Source organism: Silene latifolia, chromosome Y, assembly GCF_048544455.1.
Source record: "Silene latifolia isolate original U9 population chromosome Y, ASM4854445v1, whole genome shotgun sequence".
Taxonomy (NCBI): Eukaryota; Viridiplantae; Streptophyta; class Magnoliopsida; order Caryophyllales; family Caryophyllaceae; genus Silene; species Silene latifolia.
The window spans coordinates 131501662-131516491 of NC_133538.1; the positions used below are offsets into that span (position 1 = coordinate 131501662).

Consider the following 14830-nt stretch of genomic DNA (forward strand, 5'->3'; position numbering starts at 1 on the left):
TAGGCGGGTCAACCGGCACGACGAAAGTCTCGGTAAAGCACTCGCGAACTAAACGCTCACCCAGGTACCAGACCGGCTCAATCGCCGTCTCCAAGTACAAACGCAGGGAGCTGCGAGGCCGCAAATGCTCCCTGATGGCAGCCGGTACACCCGTGTAGTGCTCCCAAGGCCGCCCAACAAACTGCATTTAAAACAAAGATATTCAGCTAACTGGGGGCTACATAAGCTATCCAAGTACAAACGCACGGAGAAGGGGGAAGAGAACAAGAACTTACATCAGCAACCCGAAGCTTGTTCACGCGACGCCTGCAGTCCTCGTAAGTCGACTTAGTCCACTTCTTCCGAGCCACCGTCCAATCCCTCACACCAGGGTAAGCCGAGGGAACACCGTCTGTAGTCCCCGGACGTAGAGGAGTGAAGTAAGCATACAACCAAGCCTGTAATCAAACACAGCAAACACAAATCAGCCAATTTCTCAAAAATTGCCAAAATCAAAATCAAAATCAAACTCAAAAAACAACCACAAAAAACTCGTACCTCAAAGATGAGGCCGGGACCAACCAGAGAAGGAGCACTACCCGCTCCCACTGTCTTCGGACGCACCGCCGCGTGGAAGTACCGGGTGAAACTCGCCAAAGCCGGCGTAACCCAGTCAAACCGACCCAAAATGTCAAGGTCGGTGAGAAGAGGAAGCACCTTGGTCGACAAGCACTCGCCCTTGTCGCCAAAGTACGTGGCACCCAAGAAGTACCACAACCACAGTCGCGCCTCCTTCGCGTCGGCCTCAACCTCTGCCTCCGGGCTCGCCAACGGCGCCGGAGCAACACCTGCCACCCTCTCGGTGAAGTGGTCCTTCACGTAGGAACTTGCAATTAGGTACGGAGTGACGACGGAAGGCTCCGGCAACGCAGTACCGATCAAAGCAGTAACCGCAGGAGAGGACACTCTCTCCGGTGTCGCGGTAAACTCAATGGGCAGCTCGCCGCAGGGAAGGCCGGATACCATGGCGAAGTCCTCTTAAGTCACGCCGACCTCCCCAAACTCCATGTGGTACGACGACGTCGTGTCCCAATACCGATCCAACATGGCGCGGATCAAACATAGGTTCGCCCTAATCGAGGACCTGTGAATGTCCCGCCAAGCGGCCACCAACTGCCCAAAAGCCGAGCTCTCTATCAACGCCCTCGACCCAGCTCGGAGAACGTCGTAGAGACCCAGGCAGGTAGAAAAGCCCGAGAAAGTCCTCATGGTACCGATCTCCTGAAATCAAAAACAGACAACGTCAGAATGCCTATTTAGGCCCGCCACTTCAAAAATGATGATAAAATTCAACCGGGGAATACGACTCACCATGCCCTCGTGAGCACGGTAAGAAAGGTGTCGGTCCAGTCGAAGCAACAACTGGCTACCGTCAAAACCCTCGGCCCACTCAGGAGCCGCCCGTAAAAGCAAACCCCGCGGGGTCGTAACTTGCCTGGCTCTCCAGCTCGCGACGTCAGCATCGTCCTCGGCTATCTCCGCTCTCCGCCTCTTATGACCGCGAGACTAAACGTGGTGGATAGGGCCCAACTCAACGACCCTGTTGACGTCCCGCAACGACCGCCTAGTCGCCCGAGGACGTCGCTCCCTCGAAGAAACCCTCCTCCCGGAGGTACTCGCCTCAGCTCCAGTCTGAGCACTACCGGTGCTAACAGCCCCAACAACGGGCTCCTCACGCTCCTCGACGGCCACTGAGGCCCCAATAGTCTGCTCAGGAGGTCTCTCCTCCTCAGTAACGTCCTCCACAACCACGGCATGCGTGCTAACCGGGCCCGACCCGAACAACTCCTCTAGAGTCGCAGCGACAGACCCAGTCTGTCCCGAACACTCTCCTAGAAATAAAAAACGTCAGCCTGAATTTCGGCATTACGACGGCATGAAATGGATAAATCCAAAAACAAAAAAACACAACCTGGAATGCAAAACAAGGGCAATCCCGCCCGAAATACCAACCAAACAAAATCATTCACAAAAAACACATAAACGACTCGCCCATCTTTTCAAGCAAAAGACGAGTCAAAACCACAAAAACGGCATTTCAAGACCCATACAAGGTCCTCCTACAACCCAAAATACATTCCCGACACAATTGGGATTTTACATTCCCGACACAATGGGGATTTTTCTACGGCTCAAAAAGGCAATTCATACGCTTATTTGAGCCCAAACCGGTCAAAAATTCAAAAACGACCGTAAAAAGGCAAACGTGATTTTATCACGCCTCAAGGTGACCTAAAATACCAATAAGGTCCATTTCAAGGCAAACTGACTCAATTCAAGCCCAAACAAGCGCTTATTTGGTAAGACGTAAGACCGTCGCAAAAGGCAAAAATCCAATTTTGCCTACAAACATCCAACGAAGGTCCTTAAATGGCAAATACGGGTTTTCCCAACTACAATGCAACCTAGTGGGACCCACTACCCAAGCAAATAAACTTGGCATTGTGAAATGAGACGGTTTCTCGCCTCACTCACGTTTTTCGAGCCTAGGGAGCGGGAACGGGGATCAAAATGCAAACTAAAAGCACCCCTATACTCCTAAACAGGTTTCTAACCTAATGCAAGCATCAATTTCACTCGAAATGGGCTCAATCAAAAACGCCCAATTCGATTTTTAGGGAAAAATTCGCCCTAATTCAATCAAGCTAAAAATCAATGAATTTGAATGGATTCAAGAGGAAATACTTACCTTGAGATGACATTGTTGATGAAGGCAAGAACTCGAACAAGCAAGAAGGTCCTTCAATGGCGATTTTCGCAGGTTTATGTCGAAATTGAAGAAGACGAGGTTATGAATGATATGCGGCCTGACCTCGCGTCTTTTACAGAAAATAGGGAAGCCCCTTTGGTTCACCAGGTGGCTCGCGCCTCAGTCAAGCGTCCCTTGCTTTTTCAGCGAAATTTGGGCTTTAGCCCAATTTCCACATAACAAACTTCGAATTTCCATTTAACGATATTAAAGGTCGTCATTTTTCTCAAAAAACAAATAGTGAAAATTTAAATTCACTATTTTCGGAAGCTTTAAACGACGGCACATAAACCGTCCCTCCAATCGAATAGTGAAAATTTAAATTCACTATTTTCGAGAATTTTCAAGCAAACGGCGATCAAAACCGCCAATTTCAAAAATAATGGTGAAATCAAAATTCACCATTTTCCTTCAAAATTTCAAAAATAATGGCGAAAATTCAAAAACCGCTATTTCTCCAAATTTTAGACGACGACAATTAAAACCGCCATTTTCAAAAATAATAGTTGGAATTTGAATTCCACTATTTCCATCAAATGTCAACGGCGGCACATAAACCGTCACTTCAATCAATAGTGAAGATTCCAAATTCACTAGTTCCATCAAATGTCAACGGCGGCACATAAACCGTCACTTCAATCAATAGTGAAGATTCCAAATTCACTATTTCCATCAAATGTCAATGGCGGCACATAAACCGTCACTTCAATCAACAATGAAGATTCCAAATTCACTATCTCCATCAAATGTCAGCGGCGGCACATAAAACCGTCACTTCAAGCGCAATAGCAAACTCAAATTTGCTATTTTCCTTCAAAATTAAAAAAAACGGAGATCAAAACCGCCACTTCAAGCTCAAAGAAGAACGACGAATGGTGAAGATGCCAAATTCACTATTCTTTCAAATACCAGCAGGGGCTTCCTCGCGGAACCCACTCATTCCAAAAATAGTGATAGTAAGAATCCATACTCACTATTTCCCCAGCGACATCACGAGTTCGCTACTTTCAAAACAAGCCCATTCGACGCGGCTACTCCCAGGGTCCATTAACCGACCGTACCAATGGCTGGCGAGCCTTTGTCCGCAACCTTTCAAGGATAGATCCCGAAGATAACTCGGGTACATTTCCTTGCCATTGGCTGACGAGCCTTTGTCCGCAACCTTTCAAGGACACATCCTGAAGATGCCTCGGGTACATTCCTTACCATGGCTGGCGAGCCTTTGTCCACAACCTTTCAAGGGCAGATGCCGAAGATGCCTCGGGTACATTCCCTTACAACGGCTGGTGAGCCTTTGTCCGCAACCATCCAAAGATAGATCCCGAAGATGCATCGGGTACATTTCCTTACCATTGGCTGGCGAGCCTTTGTCCGCAAACCCTTCGAGGACAGATCCCGAAGATGGCTCAGGTACATTCCTTACCATGGCTGGCGAGCCTTTGTCCGCAACCTTTCAAGGACACATCCCGAAGATGCCTCGGGTACATTCCTTACCATGACTGGCGAGCCTTTGTCCGCAACCTTTCAAGGGCAGATCCAGAAGATGCCTCGGGTACATTCCCTTATAACGGTTGGCGAGCCTTTGTCCGCAACCATCCAAGGATAGATCCCGAAGATGCCACGGGTACATTTCGTTACCATGGCTGGCGAGCCTTTATCCGCAAACGTGCAAGGACATATCCGAAGATGCCTCAGGTATGACTCCTTCCTATGGATGGCGAGCCTTTGTACGTAGTCTAATGGACTTTAAATGACCCGCACGGACAGTCGACAGACTCTAAAATGTTCCCGACGACAGGTCCTTGACTCATACCCTCGAGTCGCCTTGGCGTCGCCCTTCCCGACGGCAGGTCCATGGCCCGAATCTTTTCGAGCCGCCTCGACGTCGCTTGGGTCTCCAGGTTGTAATCTTCGATTGACCTAGGGGCTCTACTTTGACTTTCGCCCTGTCCAAGCCTCAGTCAAAGTGGGGGCTCTGTAGATACCCAGTATCTGCTGAGACTCCAACAAACACCCGATGATTATCGGACTACAACATGCTTTGGAATCGCGGTGTTTGATCAACAGTTTGTGTACAACTTTACGTCGGAAAACTTAAAACGATTTCGAAAATAAAACATTTCAAAATATTTCAAAAATACCTGGAGTGTTTAATGCACGACGACGGGGTCGCGATGACACTAACTAGAGTCAAAACCGACACCGGACCAAAAACCGACTCAAAAATTCAAAATCCCGACTCCAACAACGAGTCAACCCGAGTCAACCACAAAAAACCAATCATTTCAAACCTTCTACCTTAACTTTTTCCGAATTCATGTTGGTCAAGTACCAAACATGTGACTACAAAACCTAGGACAGAACAAATCCTGATTGCGTTTGTTGTGAAAGTGACAGCACAGCTCGAAGACCCGCGACGATGCTCGCGCCTCTTTGAGCAGCCCAGGTGGCCACGTCACTCAAAACTCACACAACCAAACATTCTCCTATAAATACCCCTCAAATGACACCCATTTGAGACTGACGCGAGTGTCCGCCCCCTCTTTTCTCCCTTAAAATTCTCGACTCGACTTCTTAAGTCACAATCCGACGCGTAATTACGACCTACCAATCGTAAACACGAGCCTTACACATTGTTTGGTATCGTCATCGTGCATTAAACCACTTGACCGACCACTACACCATCACTAAACTTTTAAAACACTCTTTTACTTACCAAAACGGTTTTAAACCGAGTTTTTTTCAATCAAACGAGTTATTACACTTACGTCGGTCACTCGCCATAACTAAACATGTAAGTATGAGGGTGTAAAAATTCTCTTTCATTATGTTTTCATTTGTTTCATGACTCTAACATGCTAAAACATGCATAACATGAACCAAAACATGGAATAAACGAGCCAAAACTGATTTTTGGTCTGAGGCAGAAGCCCCTTAGGTCGCCAACTGGCCCGCGCCTAAATGAGGTATTCAGACCAGAAATCAACCGTGTTTGTTCTCGTCATTTCCCTTAATCAATTTTTTCATATTTGTAATTCGTTTTTACGATTTCAAGTATTTTCGAAACCTTTTTGTTTCATTTCACATGTTTTAACCATAACGCATTTTTTCACCCTTGGTTCCTCAAACCATGACGGTTAAATCCGTGTTTCGGTAATAATATTTGGTTAATGACATTTAGAAGGTATTTTAAAGCCTTTTATTTCATTTCTTTACATTTCAAAACAAACATGTTAGTCACCAACACAAAATCATCCTTGGTTCTACATATCATGCCGGATTTTAACCCAGGTACGATGATGAGTACCGACTAATTATATTCAAATGGACTTAAAAAAATTAGTCCATAATCATTTTTCAAAACTATTCATGTCAAGTTTGTCAAATCGAACCCGACACCGAATATTATCAAATAATGATGATTATTCGAGTCTAGTTCTTCAAATCAACAAATGCGGTCTAAACGACCATTTCAAATCAAACCGGGTTCAAATACCCATTTTCAACACGTTTTATAACGTTTTAAAAAAAGTCAGAACACGGCACATAAACCGTGGGCTAACCCGCGCCTAAACAGGCTCTCCATTTCTCATTTTCAAAACCAGAGGGAAGCCCTTTGTATCACCAGCTGGCTCGCGCCTCATATAGTCGTCTGGTACAGGGCCTGTTCCCTTCCAGCATTAGTCTAGGACGATCCCGACTCCGATTAACCCGGATATAGGACGGATCAGACGACTGTTCAAAACCATATTTGCAAAATGCCTTACTAAGACAAATGGATCATGTTATGCACCCTAAACCTAATACGGTAAATGGATGTTTAATTTCCGTCTTGCATGCAAATCAATCATTAATCCAACTCGACATCTTATACTTGATACTTGGATTAAATCAACCGACTTAGAAAGCTCTCACATGTTAGGTTTAAATTATTGGATGTGCATTCATGCATTTAAACCATTTTATCAACTTTTGCATTCAACCAACCAAGATCGATCAGTAGAGGCCGCTAAACGCGGGCGGGATTGGGTGTCTGATTAAAGGGCTTCCCAATACGTACCTTCACCTCTTACTCAGAAACTTTGGATAGTGGACGACCTTATCCAGGGCGTACGAGAGTCATTCTAGAGATAGGATGCTAAAGAGGGACGATTTCCTTATCTTTAGTACCTATGTCAAAAGCTGCTGTGTGCTTCGATTTGACCGAGGTATAAAGTGGAATTCGAACGGGTTCCAGGCATCTCACAAATGCTTGGTGGCGACTCCGAACATGTCTAATTGTTTCGAGACCCTTACCGAGACGAAACCGACTGATCTAAAACGATCCGGTCGAAAGCACCTTTACGCCGCCGAACGTGGCTTTCAAAAAGACCGTTGTATGTCCGCAGATCAAACCGGACCTGCAGGTGGGCCATGTCTACACACTAGTAGAAAAACCATCTATTGCGTCAGTCAATTTACGTCGGTTCTAAAAAAACTGACGCAAAAAGTACTTAATTTTGGCGGGAATGCAATTTAGCCCTATAGGTAAGCTTAATACGTCGGTTTTTGGAAAAAAACTGACGTATATAATGCGTCAGTTCTTAATAAAACCGATGTATTTGATCAAATACATCAGTTATTTTACTAAACCGACTTATTTGATATTACGTTTTTTATATCATTTGTTCCTGTAACTGATGCAAATACACCCCTTATTCACATATTAACTCATCAACAGATTCAACACACTTCATTTCCCATTCCTTCCTTCGACAAAGCATTAACACCCTCTTTCCAACATTCCCTCTTTCAATCCCCACTGCCAACCCACCACCAACCCACCACCTACCCACTGACGACTCACCGCTGACTCGCCGCCGACCCCAGTGCCGCCGTCTCACTCTCTTCTACTCATCTAATTCCTAATTTGATATTGGTATGATTTTTACTTGATTTTTTTTGTTGTAAGTTCTTTTAGTATGGTTTATTATTGTTGTTTAAAAACAATTTTGTGTAGTAATTGATTTGTTAATGTTAATTGAATGTAAATCGAGAATTGTTTTAGGGTTAGGGTTAGGTGAAATTGGGGGTTTTCTATTTTGATTAGTTGGTTAGGATGGGTTAATTTCTGCTACATTAATGTTGTTTAAGGTTTGTCAAGTTCATGTGTCTTCTGCTGACTGAGCTCAAGTACAAATTTCAAGGTAAGGGAGTACAGAGGAAAAGTGTACGGATTCCCAGAAGGCCAGAACTAAGTTGAACCCATATAACTGCTGCTCGACCTATCAATGGTGGTCTAGTCCATGCTTTAATGGCGAGTGTCATCTCAACCAAAGACGGACGCTAGGGACTAAGTTCCACAAGTAGTTTCGATATATCTGCCAATCATATTCGACACCTGATTCTCTTCGAAATTTGTTAAGACAATCTTCTATTTTAAGATTGATTGGTAATGGTTTACTGGTTTTCACGGTTTGTACTCATCTCAAATAAATGAGAATATTTGATCTTATTTAGGACGAGTATAAATGGTGTGATACATCCTTAAACCGAAAAAATATCAACTATAGGACGAACACGAACTTTATCTGAATTGAAATATATTAATTTCGAAGGTTTGTTAAATGAACTCCCCTTAATTTACACCCATACTGGCCATATGTATCCCAGTACTATTTTCTTCATAAACATGATTTTGCTGCCCATTTAACATTGGTTAGCTGGTGCTCAGTGTTCCCTTTTACAAGAGGGAATAATTTTATATCTTTCATCATCAAACTAGGTTGGAAAAAAGTAGAAACTTTTTTCGGCTAGGCCTGTTGCCTCCTCCTTGCTATGTTCCGACCCTGTTATTCATATGCATATCAGCTTGATTTTTATATGAATGTAGGTAGTTGTTTCTAATGGTGACATATCGGTCAGGCATGAAATAGTTGTTTAGGTAGTCGTTGCCTCCAATGTTGATTAAAAACACTGACCTTGCAAAATTGTACCTGATGTTACTTTCGATGAACCCTGACAATTATAGGTGCTTTCTAATGCTATTTCCTTTCTTCTTTTAAAATATATTCATGTCTCTCATCTGAATAAGCCAAGATTGTGGAGGTTGAAATCTAAATATGTTTTTTTTTTCTAAATCTTGCCTCTTAGGTACTATGAAGGGTTGCAATTTGGGACTGTATTCAAAATCAACAGAATATTCTCCAAATGAGGTAGAGAAACTCGTTGCATTGTACCACCAATCACTCCAAAAAAAATATAGCTTGTCTTCTGCTGCTAAGGTTAGGATGCTTATTTGGTGTTAGTGCTACGATTAGTTGTTAAATTAAATTTCGACTCCAGCATGTCTCGTCCATTGAAGCCTATATGTGTTGCGTTGCTCAATAGCATGCTTATTTGTCACTACTTTCCAACTTAGTTTGAGAAGCTGCAAGATGCACTGAGGCGATGGGGTCCTAAGGTTTATTCTATTTCACATCAAACAAACTTAATCCGGTAAATATCTTTAGCTTTGTACTAGTTTCATTCAATATTTCAGGATAGCTAAACTTTAGTAAACCTTATTATAGTGTGTACATCTTTCGACTAGGTTGAGTTGTAGATCGCTTAGGGAGACGAAAAACATATGCAAAAGTATTAGTGTTTAGTTTTTGTTGTTGTTTTTCACCACACAGAGTGTGTTGTAAAATCAACAAAATTTTAGCTTGGGTGAGTCTCGTCTCATAAATTATATTGTTTGTAATCTCTTAGTAAAGTTATTATTTTCAATCTTGTTAATGGCTGTTCCTATATCTGTCACGAAAATGTTGAACTTATATTTGTCGAGACCTCTTATAAAGCATATTACATGGAGCCAAGGGGAGCTGATGAAACTGTTCTAATGAATGCTTTAATGTGCACTAGGAGCTCGAAACTTGGGCACAATAAGGATTGACAAGGTATACCATTCTTAAAATCGTCAAACTCAATTTAATTTGATTCTTATAATATATTTCATAATGAACAGTACTTGGAAGCAACCAGGTTGATTGATGATGATGATAAAGAATTAGTGGATGGACTGATGGTGAAGAAAACACGTGCTTGGGTTACACCTTCTACTGGTATGATGATTTTGCTTTGGTTTTATAATGTTATAATAAGGTCACTTGTGTGTGCTTTTACACTATAATGGTAAATTCATAAGCATTGCTTTTTACTAATAATGAATGGTATAGTGGTTGTATGGGACTAAAATCAGTTGCTTTTGTTTTCACGATGCTCTTAAGGTTGTATGCTTTATTTTGCTGTTGTATCGGATATCCGCGAGCATCTACATAGGCAAAGAAATAATACTGGTCAACAAAAAGAGAAAAATGGAAGAAAACAAATAGTTGCGATAAGGACCTATTTAGAGGTTCATCTAAGCAACAAATGATCAAAGCCCAAAAGTCATGAACAAACCTGAAGTAGATTCTTGACAAGATAAAGAACTACAAGAATGGGATAAACAATAGCTTCATCCATTGTTGTGCTTAAACTGAATTATTTGAATATATTGATATTGATTTAGACCAGCAGATAAATCAAAACAAAGGAGAACATTTCACACTGTTTAGTAGAAATTTAATATCCTATCTCAAATAAAATTTATGCAACTTATTCTCACAATGCTCTTTTAGCCCCACTTTAGTCAAAATCTAATGTTTTATTTCTAGTTTGCGGGTGCCTTCAGTTGAGCTGTAGTTTTTGGCAGATTACCTTGCAGTAATGATACTTGTTGATTACAGCTTCCTCAAATTCCCCCCATCACTAATCTCTGCATCTCCAGTACTCCTTGCCAGATGGACTCTTGATCAATCAGCTCAACCTTAGGTCAGTTCACTAATCAGTTCTTCATGATGATCTCCAGTACGATTTACAGTGCATTTGTTTTGATACACCCGTGTCTTTCTTGATTTTGAAGTGTTGTAGTTTTAAAATAACATCTTGGTACAACCGCCTTGTCCTTAAGAATTTATCTTCATATTGATATTCGTGTGGGTTGTGTATGAAGATAAGATTTATCTTCATATGCTATTAGCCCAACCAAGATTTTTCTTCAAATGTGACTAGCCTCTCCGACTCTCCTTCTTTATGAAAAAAATTGCGTCGCAACCATTTCACTAAAATATATGCCTGTAACAAATTGCATGTGATTTCAAACTAAAAAATTACTAGGAGTTAGAGTCTAAGGTCCAAGCCTCTAATCTATTTCGGATATCTTTTTAAGTTGGGAATCTCAAAGTGAAGGAAAAGTAGATCTATATACTTACATATTCATATATGTTTTAATTTAATTTGTCATAAAATTAACTAATGATCTTATGCATGCAAACATTTAAACAAAATAAAGAAGAAACTTGTTCTTACATTAGAAATTTGGTTAATATGGGCACAAGAGGGATCATCTTTCTCTCTTGTTCTTGAGCTTTCCCTTTTGGATGAACAAAGACCCAAGTGTAGGATCTCTCCCAAGGATTTATACCCAAAGCTTACTCTTAATTAAAATTAATATTATAGTTACTAGTACAATATTAATCTTGTAGAAAAATGACCCAAAAATATTATAAAACACTTAATATTTTCGGTTTTGGGAGAGAAGAAGAAGAGAGCTTTTTTGTCTCTCTAGAATTCTTATTTTGAATGAGTAAAGAATGAATGATACACTACAACATTTAGTGTGTCATTAGGTAAATAAGATGAAAAACCATAATGGTTTTTCCCCTGAGGCAGTATTCCTCGAAGAAACCAATCATAATAGGGTTTAGTCCAAGAGTTATTATCCTGATTGACAGGATTTACTTGTTCAGGCTTACTGATGGCTGGCTCTAATAAATGAACAATTGGTATTTTCTCGAAAACTGTAGGGGCAAAATTTGAACCTAGGCTGGCCAAAGCATCAGCCTGGGTGTTCAAGTCTCTTGATATTTGATCTATGTCAACTAAAGCAAATTTAGCGGTAAGGTTTTTTGCATATTCTAAATACGAAATCATTTTTGCATCCATAGTCGTATAAATTCCCTTTATTTGATTAGCAATTAGAAGTGAATCAGTTTTTACCTTTAGGTTTTGAACACCGAGGTTTAGACATACCTTTAAGCCTACTATCAGAGCTTCATATTCTGCTTCGTTGTTTGTAGCTTTGAACTCACAGCTTATAGCCTGTGCTAACATATCTCTCTGTGGTGACTTGAGCACTAATCCTAACCCTGTCCCCCTGGCGTTGGATGCCCCATCTATGAACAGGGTCCATTCTTGTTCTGGGGTTTAATTTTCTAGTTGGTTGACCTCTTTTTTCAAGTCAAGTTCCAAGTTAGGGCTAAAGTCAGCCACAAAGTCTGTTAGGGCCTGCGATTTGATCGATGCCCTAGGTTCAAAGGAGATATCGTACGTGCTAATTTGCACTGACCATTTGGCCATCCTGCCTGATAGTTCAGGCTTACGTAGGAATGATTTTATGGGTAAGTTGGTCCTGACTACAATGGGGTGGCTTTCAAAATAAGGTCGCAATTTAGTACATGACATAATCAAAGCTAAAACATATTTCTCAAGTAGTCCATACCTCATCTCAGCATCCAGCAGGCTTTTACTTACGTAATAAACAGGGTGTTGTTAGTCGTCATGTTCTTTTACTAGGACTGCACTGATTGCTGTGTCAGTAACGGATAAGTATACTGACAGGGGTTCTCCATTTTCTGGTTTAGCCAGTAAGGGTGGAGATGATAGATAAGATTTCAAGTCTTGAAAGGCTGTCTCATGTTCATCCCTCCATTGAAACTGTTTATTCTTTCTGAGGTGGTTGTAAAATGTTTTGCATCTCTCAGAGGATCTTGGTATGAAACGGTTCAGGGCAGCTACCCGACCTGTCAGTTTTTGGATATCCTTGACAGATCTAGGCGGCTGTAGTTCCAGGATAGCTTTTATCTGTTCAGGATTGGCTTCTAGACCTCTCTTTGTGACCATGTATCCAATGAATTTGCCTGCCGAGACTCCAAAGTGGCATTTTGCAGGATTGAGCTTCATGTTGTATTTTTCCAATATTTCGAATGCTATTTCCAGATGCTTCACGTGATCTTCTGCATTTTTAGATTTTACCACCATGTCGTCTATGTACACTTCCATGATATCACCTATTTGGTCTTTAAACATCATGTTGACCAGGCGCTGGTACATTGCCCCTGCATTCTTCAGGCCGAACGGCATGGAAGAATAACAGTATATGCCTCGGTCTGTAATGAATGCAGTACTCTCCTGGTCAGCAGGGTGCATCATTATTTGATTGAATCCACTGGAAGCGTCCATGAATGTCAGCATTTCATGGCCTATTGTGGCGTCTACCATGGCATCAATATGTGGTAAAGGAAATGGGTCTTTGGGACAAGCTTTGTTCAGGTCAGTGTAGTCTACACAGACTCTTCACTTTCCATTCTTTTTTTGCACAACAAACACGTTAGCCAGCCACTCAAGGTACATTACTTCCATGATCATTCCCATATCCAAGAGTTTTTCCACTTCTTCGTTAATTATGACATTTCTTTCAGCTGTAAATTTTCGTCTTTTCTGTTGCACGTGCTAAAAAGATGAGTCAATATTGAGTTTATGTGTAATTATATCGGCACTAATTCCAGTCATATCAAAATGTGACCAAGGAAACCAGGATGATTTATTTTTAAGAAACTTTACCAGTTCGGGCCTGACACTATTCGGGGCATCAGATCCTACTAAAACATACCTGTCAGGGTACTCAGGGTCCAGAATTACTTGATCTGTTTCCATTCTGGGAGGTGCTACATAAGTGCTCTGACGAGTCTTTGTAATTGCTATGCAAGGGACTTACCTGCCTTGGAAGGCTTCAAAGCTGTTGTGTAGCATTCCTGGGCTATCTTGTGATCCCCTTTGACTGTGGCTATGCCCCAGTCTGTTGGTATCTTGATACACTGGGGATAGGTTGATGGCACAGCCTTGACATTACGAATCCAGGGTCTACCCAAGATCGCGTTGTAAGATGACAAGCAATCAAGGACTCCAAATATCTCATAAGATGAGACTCCTTCAACGTAGGTTGGGAGGTGGATTTCTCCTAGAGTGCTCCTGGTTTCGCCACTGAATCCTACCAGGACACTGGATTTTTTGGTGATTTGGTCCTCGTTGATTTTCATGGCTTTCAGCACGTCAAGCATGATCAGGTTTACTGAGCTGCCTCCGTCTACCAGGATCCTTCTCACTATGGCGGTTCCAATCTACATAGAAATTACCAGGCCATCATGATGAACATCAAGAATACCTACCATGTCACAATCATTGAAAGTGATTATTGGAATATGGTCTGGTTTGCATGGTGAGACAGTCCTTGGCGTCCTGGTTATCTTTTTTACTACTAAACTAGTTAGGCCGCAGATTTCTGATCCACCAGATATGAATTTTACTTCGTATATTGGAGGTGGTGGAGGGAGGCTGCGATCCTACTTGTGCTCCTGATCCTCTTTGCCCTGGTTCGCACTCTTGTCTTTCATCTTGATCAGGTCTTTTAGGTATCCGGATTTCAGCAGATTGATGCGTGACTATAATATGATGTTTTACACCCTATTTTACACGCATTTCTGAGCCTTATTATGTAATTTACACTACTATATTTCCTATTTCCGTCTACTCTCGTGTTTTTATGTAATATTGCACATTATAGCGGAAATGAGTAGATAGTGGACCAAATCTTGACCCCAAGAGCTAATATTTGGAAGGACATGAATACTTGACTCGGACTTGAAGTTTAGGATGCGTTTCAAGGTCTAAAGATAGCAAAATCATGGTTGCGTACAAATTGCAAAGCTTAAACAAGCAAAGAATCGCTTCACATTACTACAGACTGCTTAAAATAGCTATATCTCGAGTTCTATATCGGATATTCGAGTGATTCCAATTGGTGGTGAAAGCTTATCCTCTGCCGTGTATAACACCTGATTTGACCAAGTAACGAAGAAACGGCAGCCGTTTTAAGATCGGTGCGCGCTGGAGAATTTGTCAGAATGCATTACTGTACAG

General features: G+C 41.8%; 2 long non-coding RNA genes across 2 annotated transcripts; both read left to right on the plus strand.

The window, feature by feature from the left end:
* The first annotated feature begins 7602 nt into the window (after nucleotides 1-7602).
* Nucleotides 7603-9269, plus strand: LOC141626654 (uncharacterized). The gene is made up of 3 exons (XR_012536253.1): nucleotides 7603-7706; nucleotides 8921-9051; nucleotides 9189-9269. It is a non-coding gene; the product is annotated as an uncharacterized LOC141626654 (long non-coding RNA).
* A 245-nt stretch (nucleotides 9270-9514) lies between these two features.
* LOC141627132 (uncharacterized) lies at nucleotides 9515-10666 on the plus strand. The gene is made up of 3 exons (XR_012536692.1): nucleotides 9515-9708; nucleotides 9777-9873; nucleotides 10468-10666. It is a non-coding gene; the product is annotated as an uncharacterized LOC141627132 (long non-coding RNA).
* Nucleotides 10667-14830: the final 4164 nt, after the last annotated feature.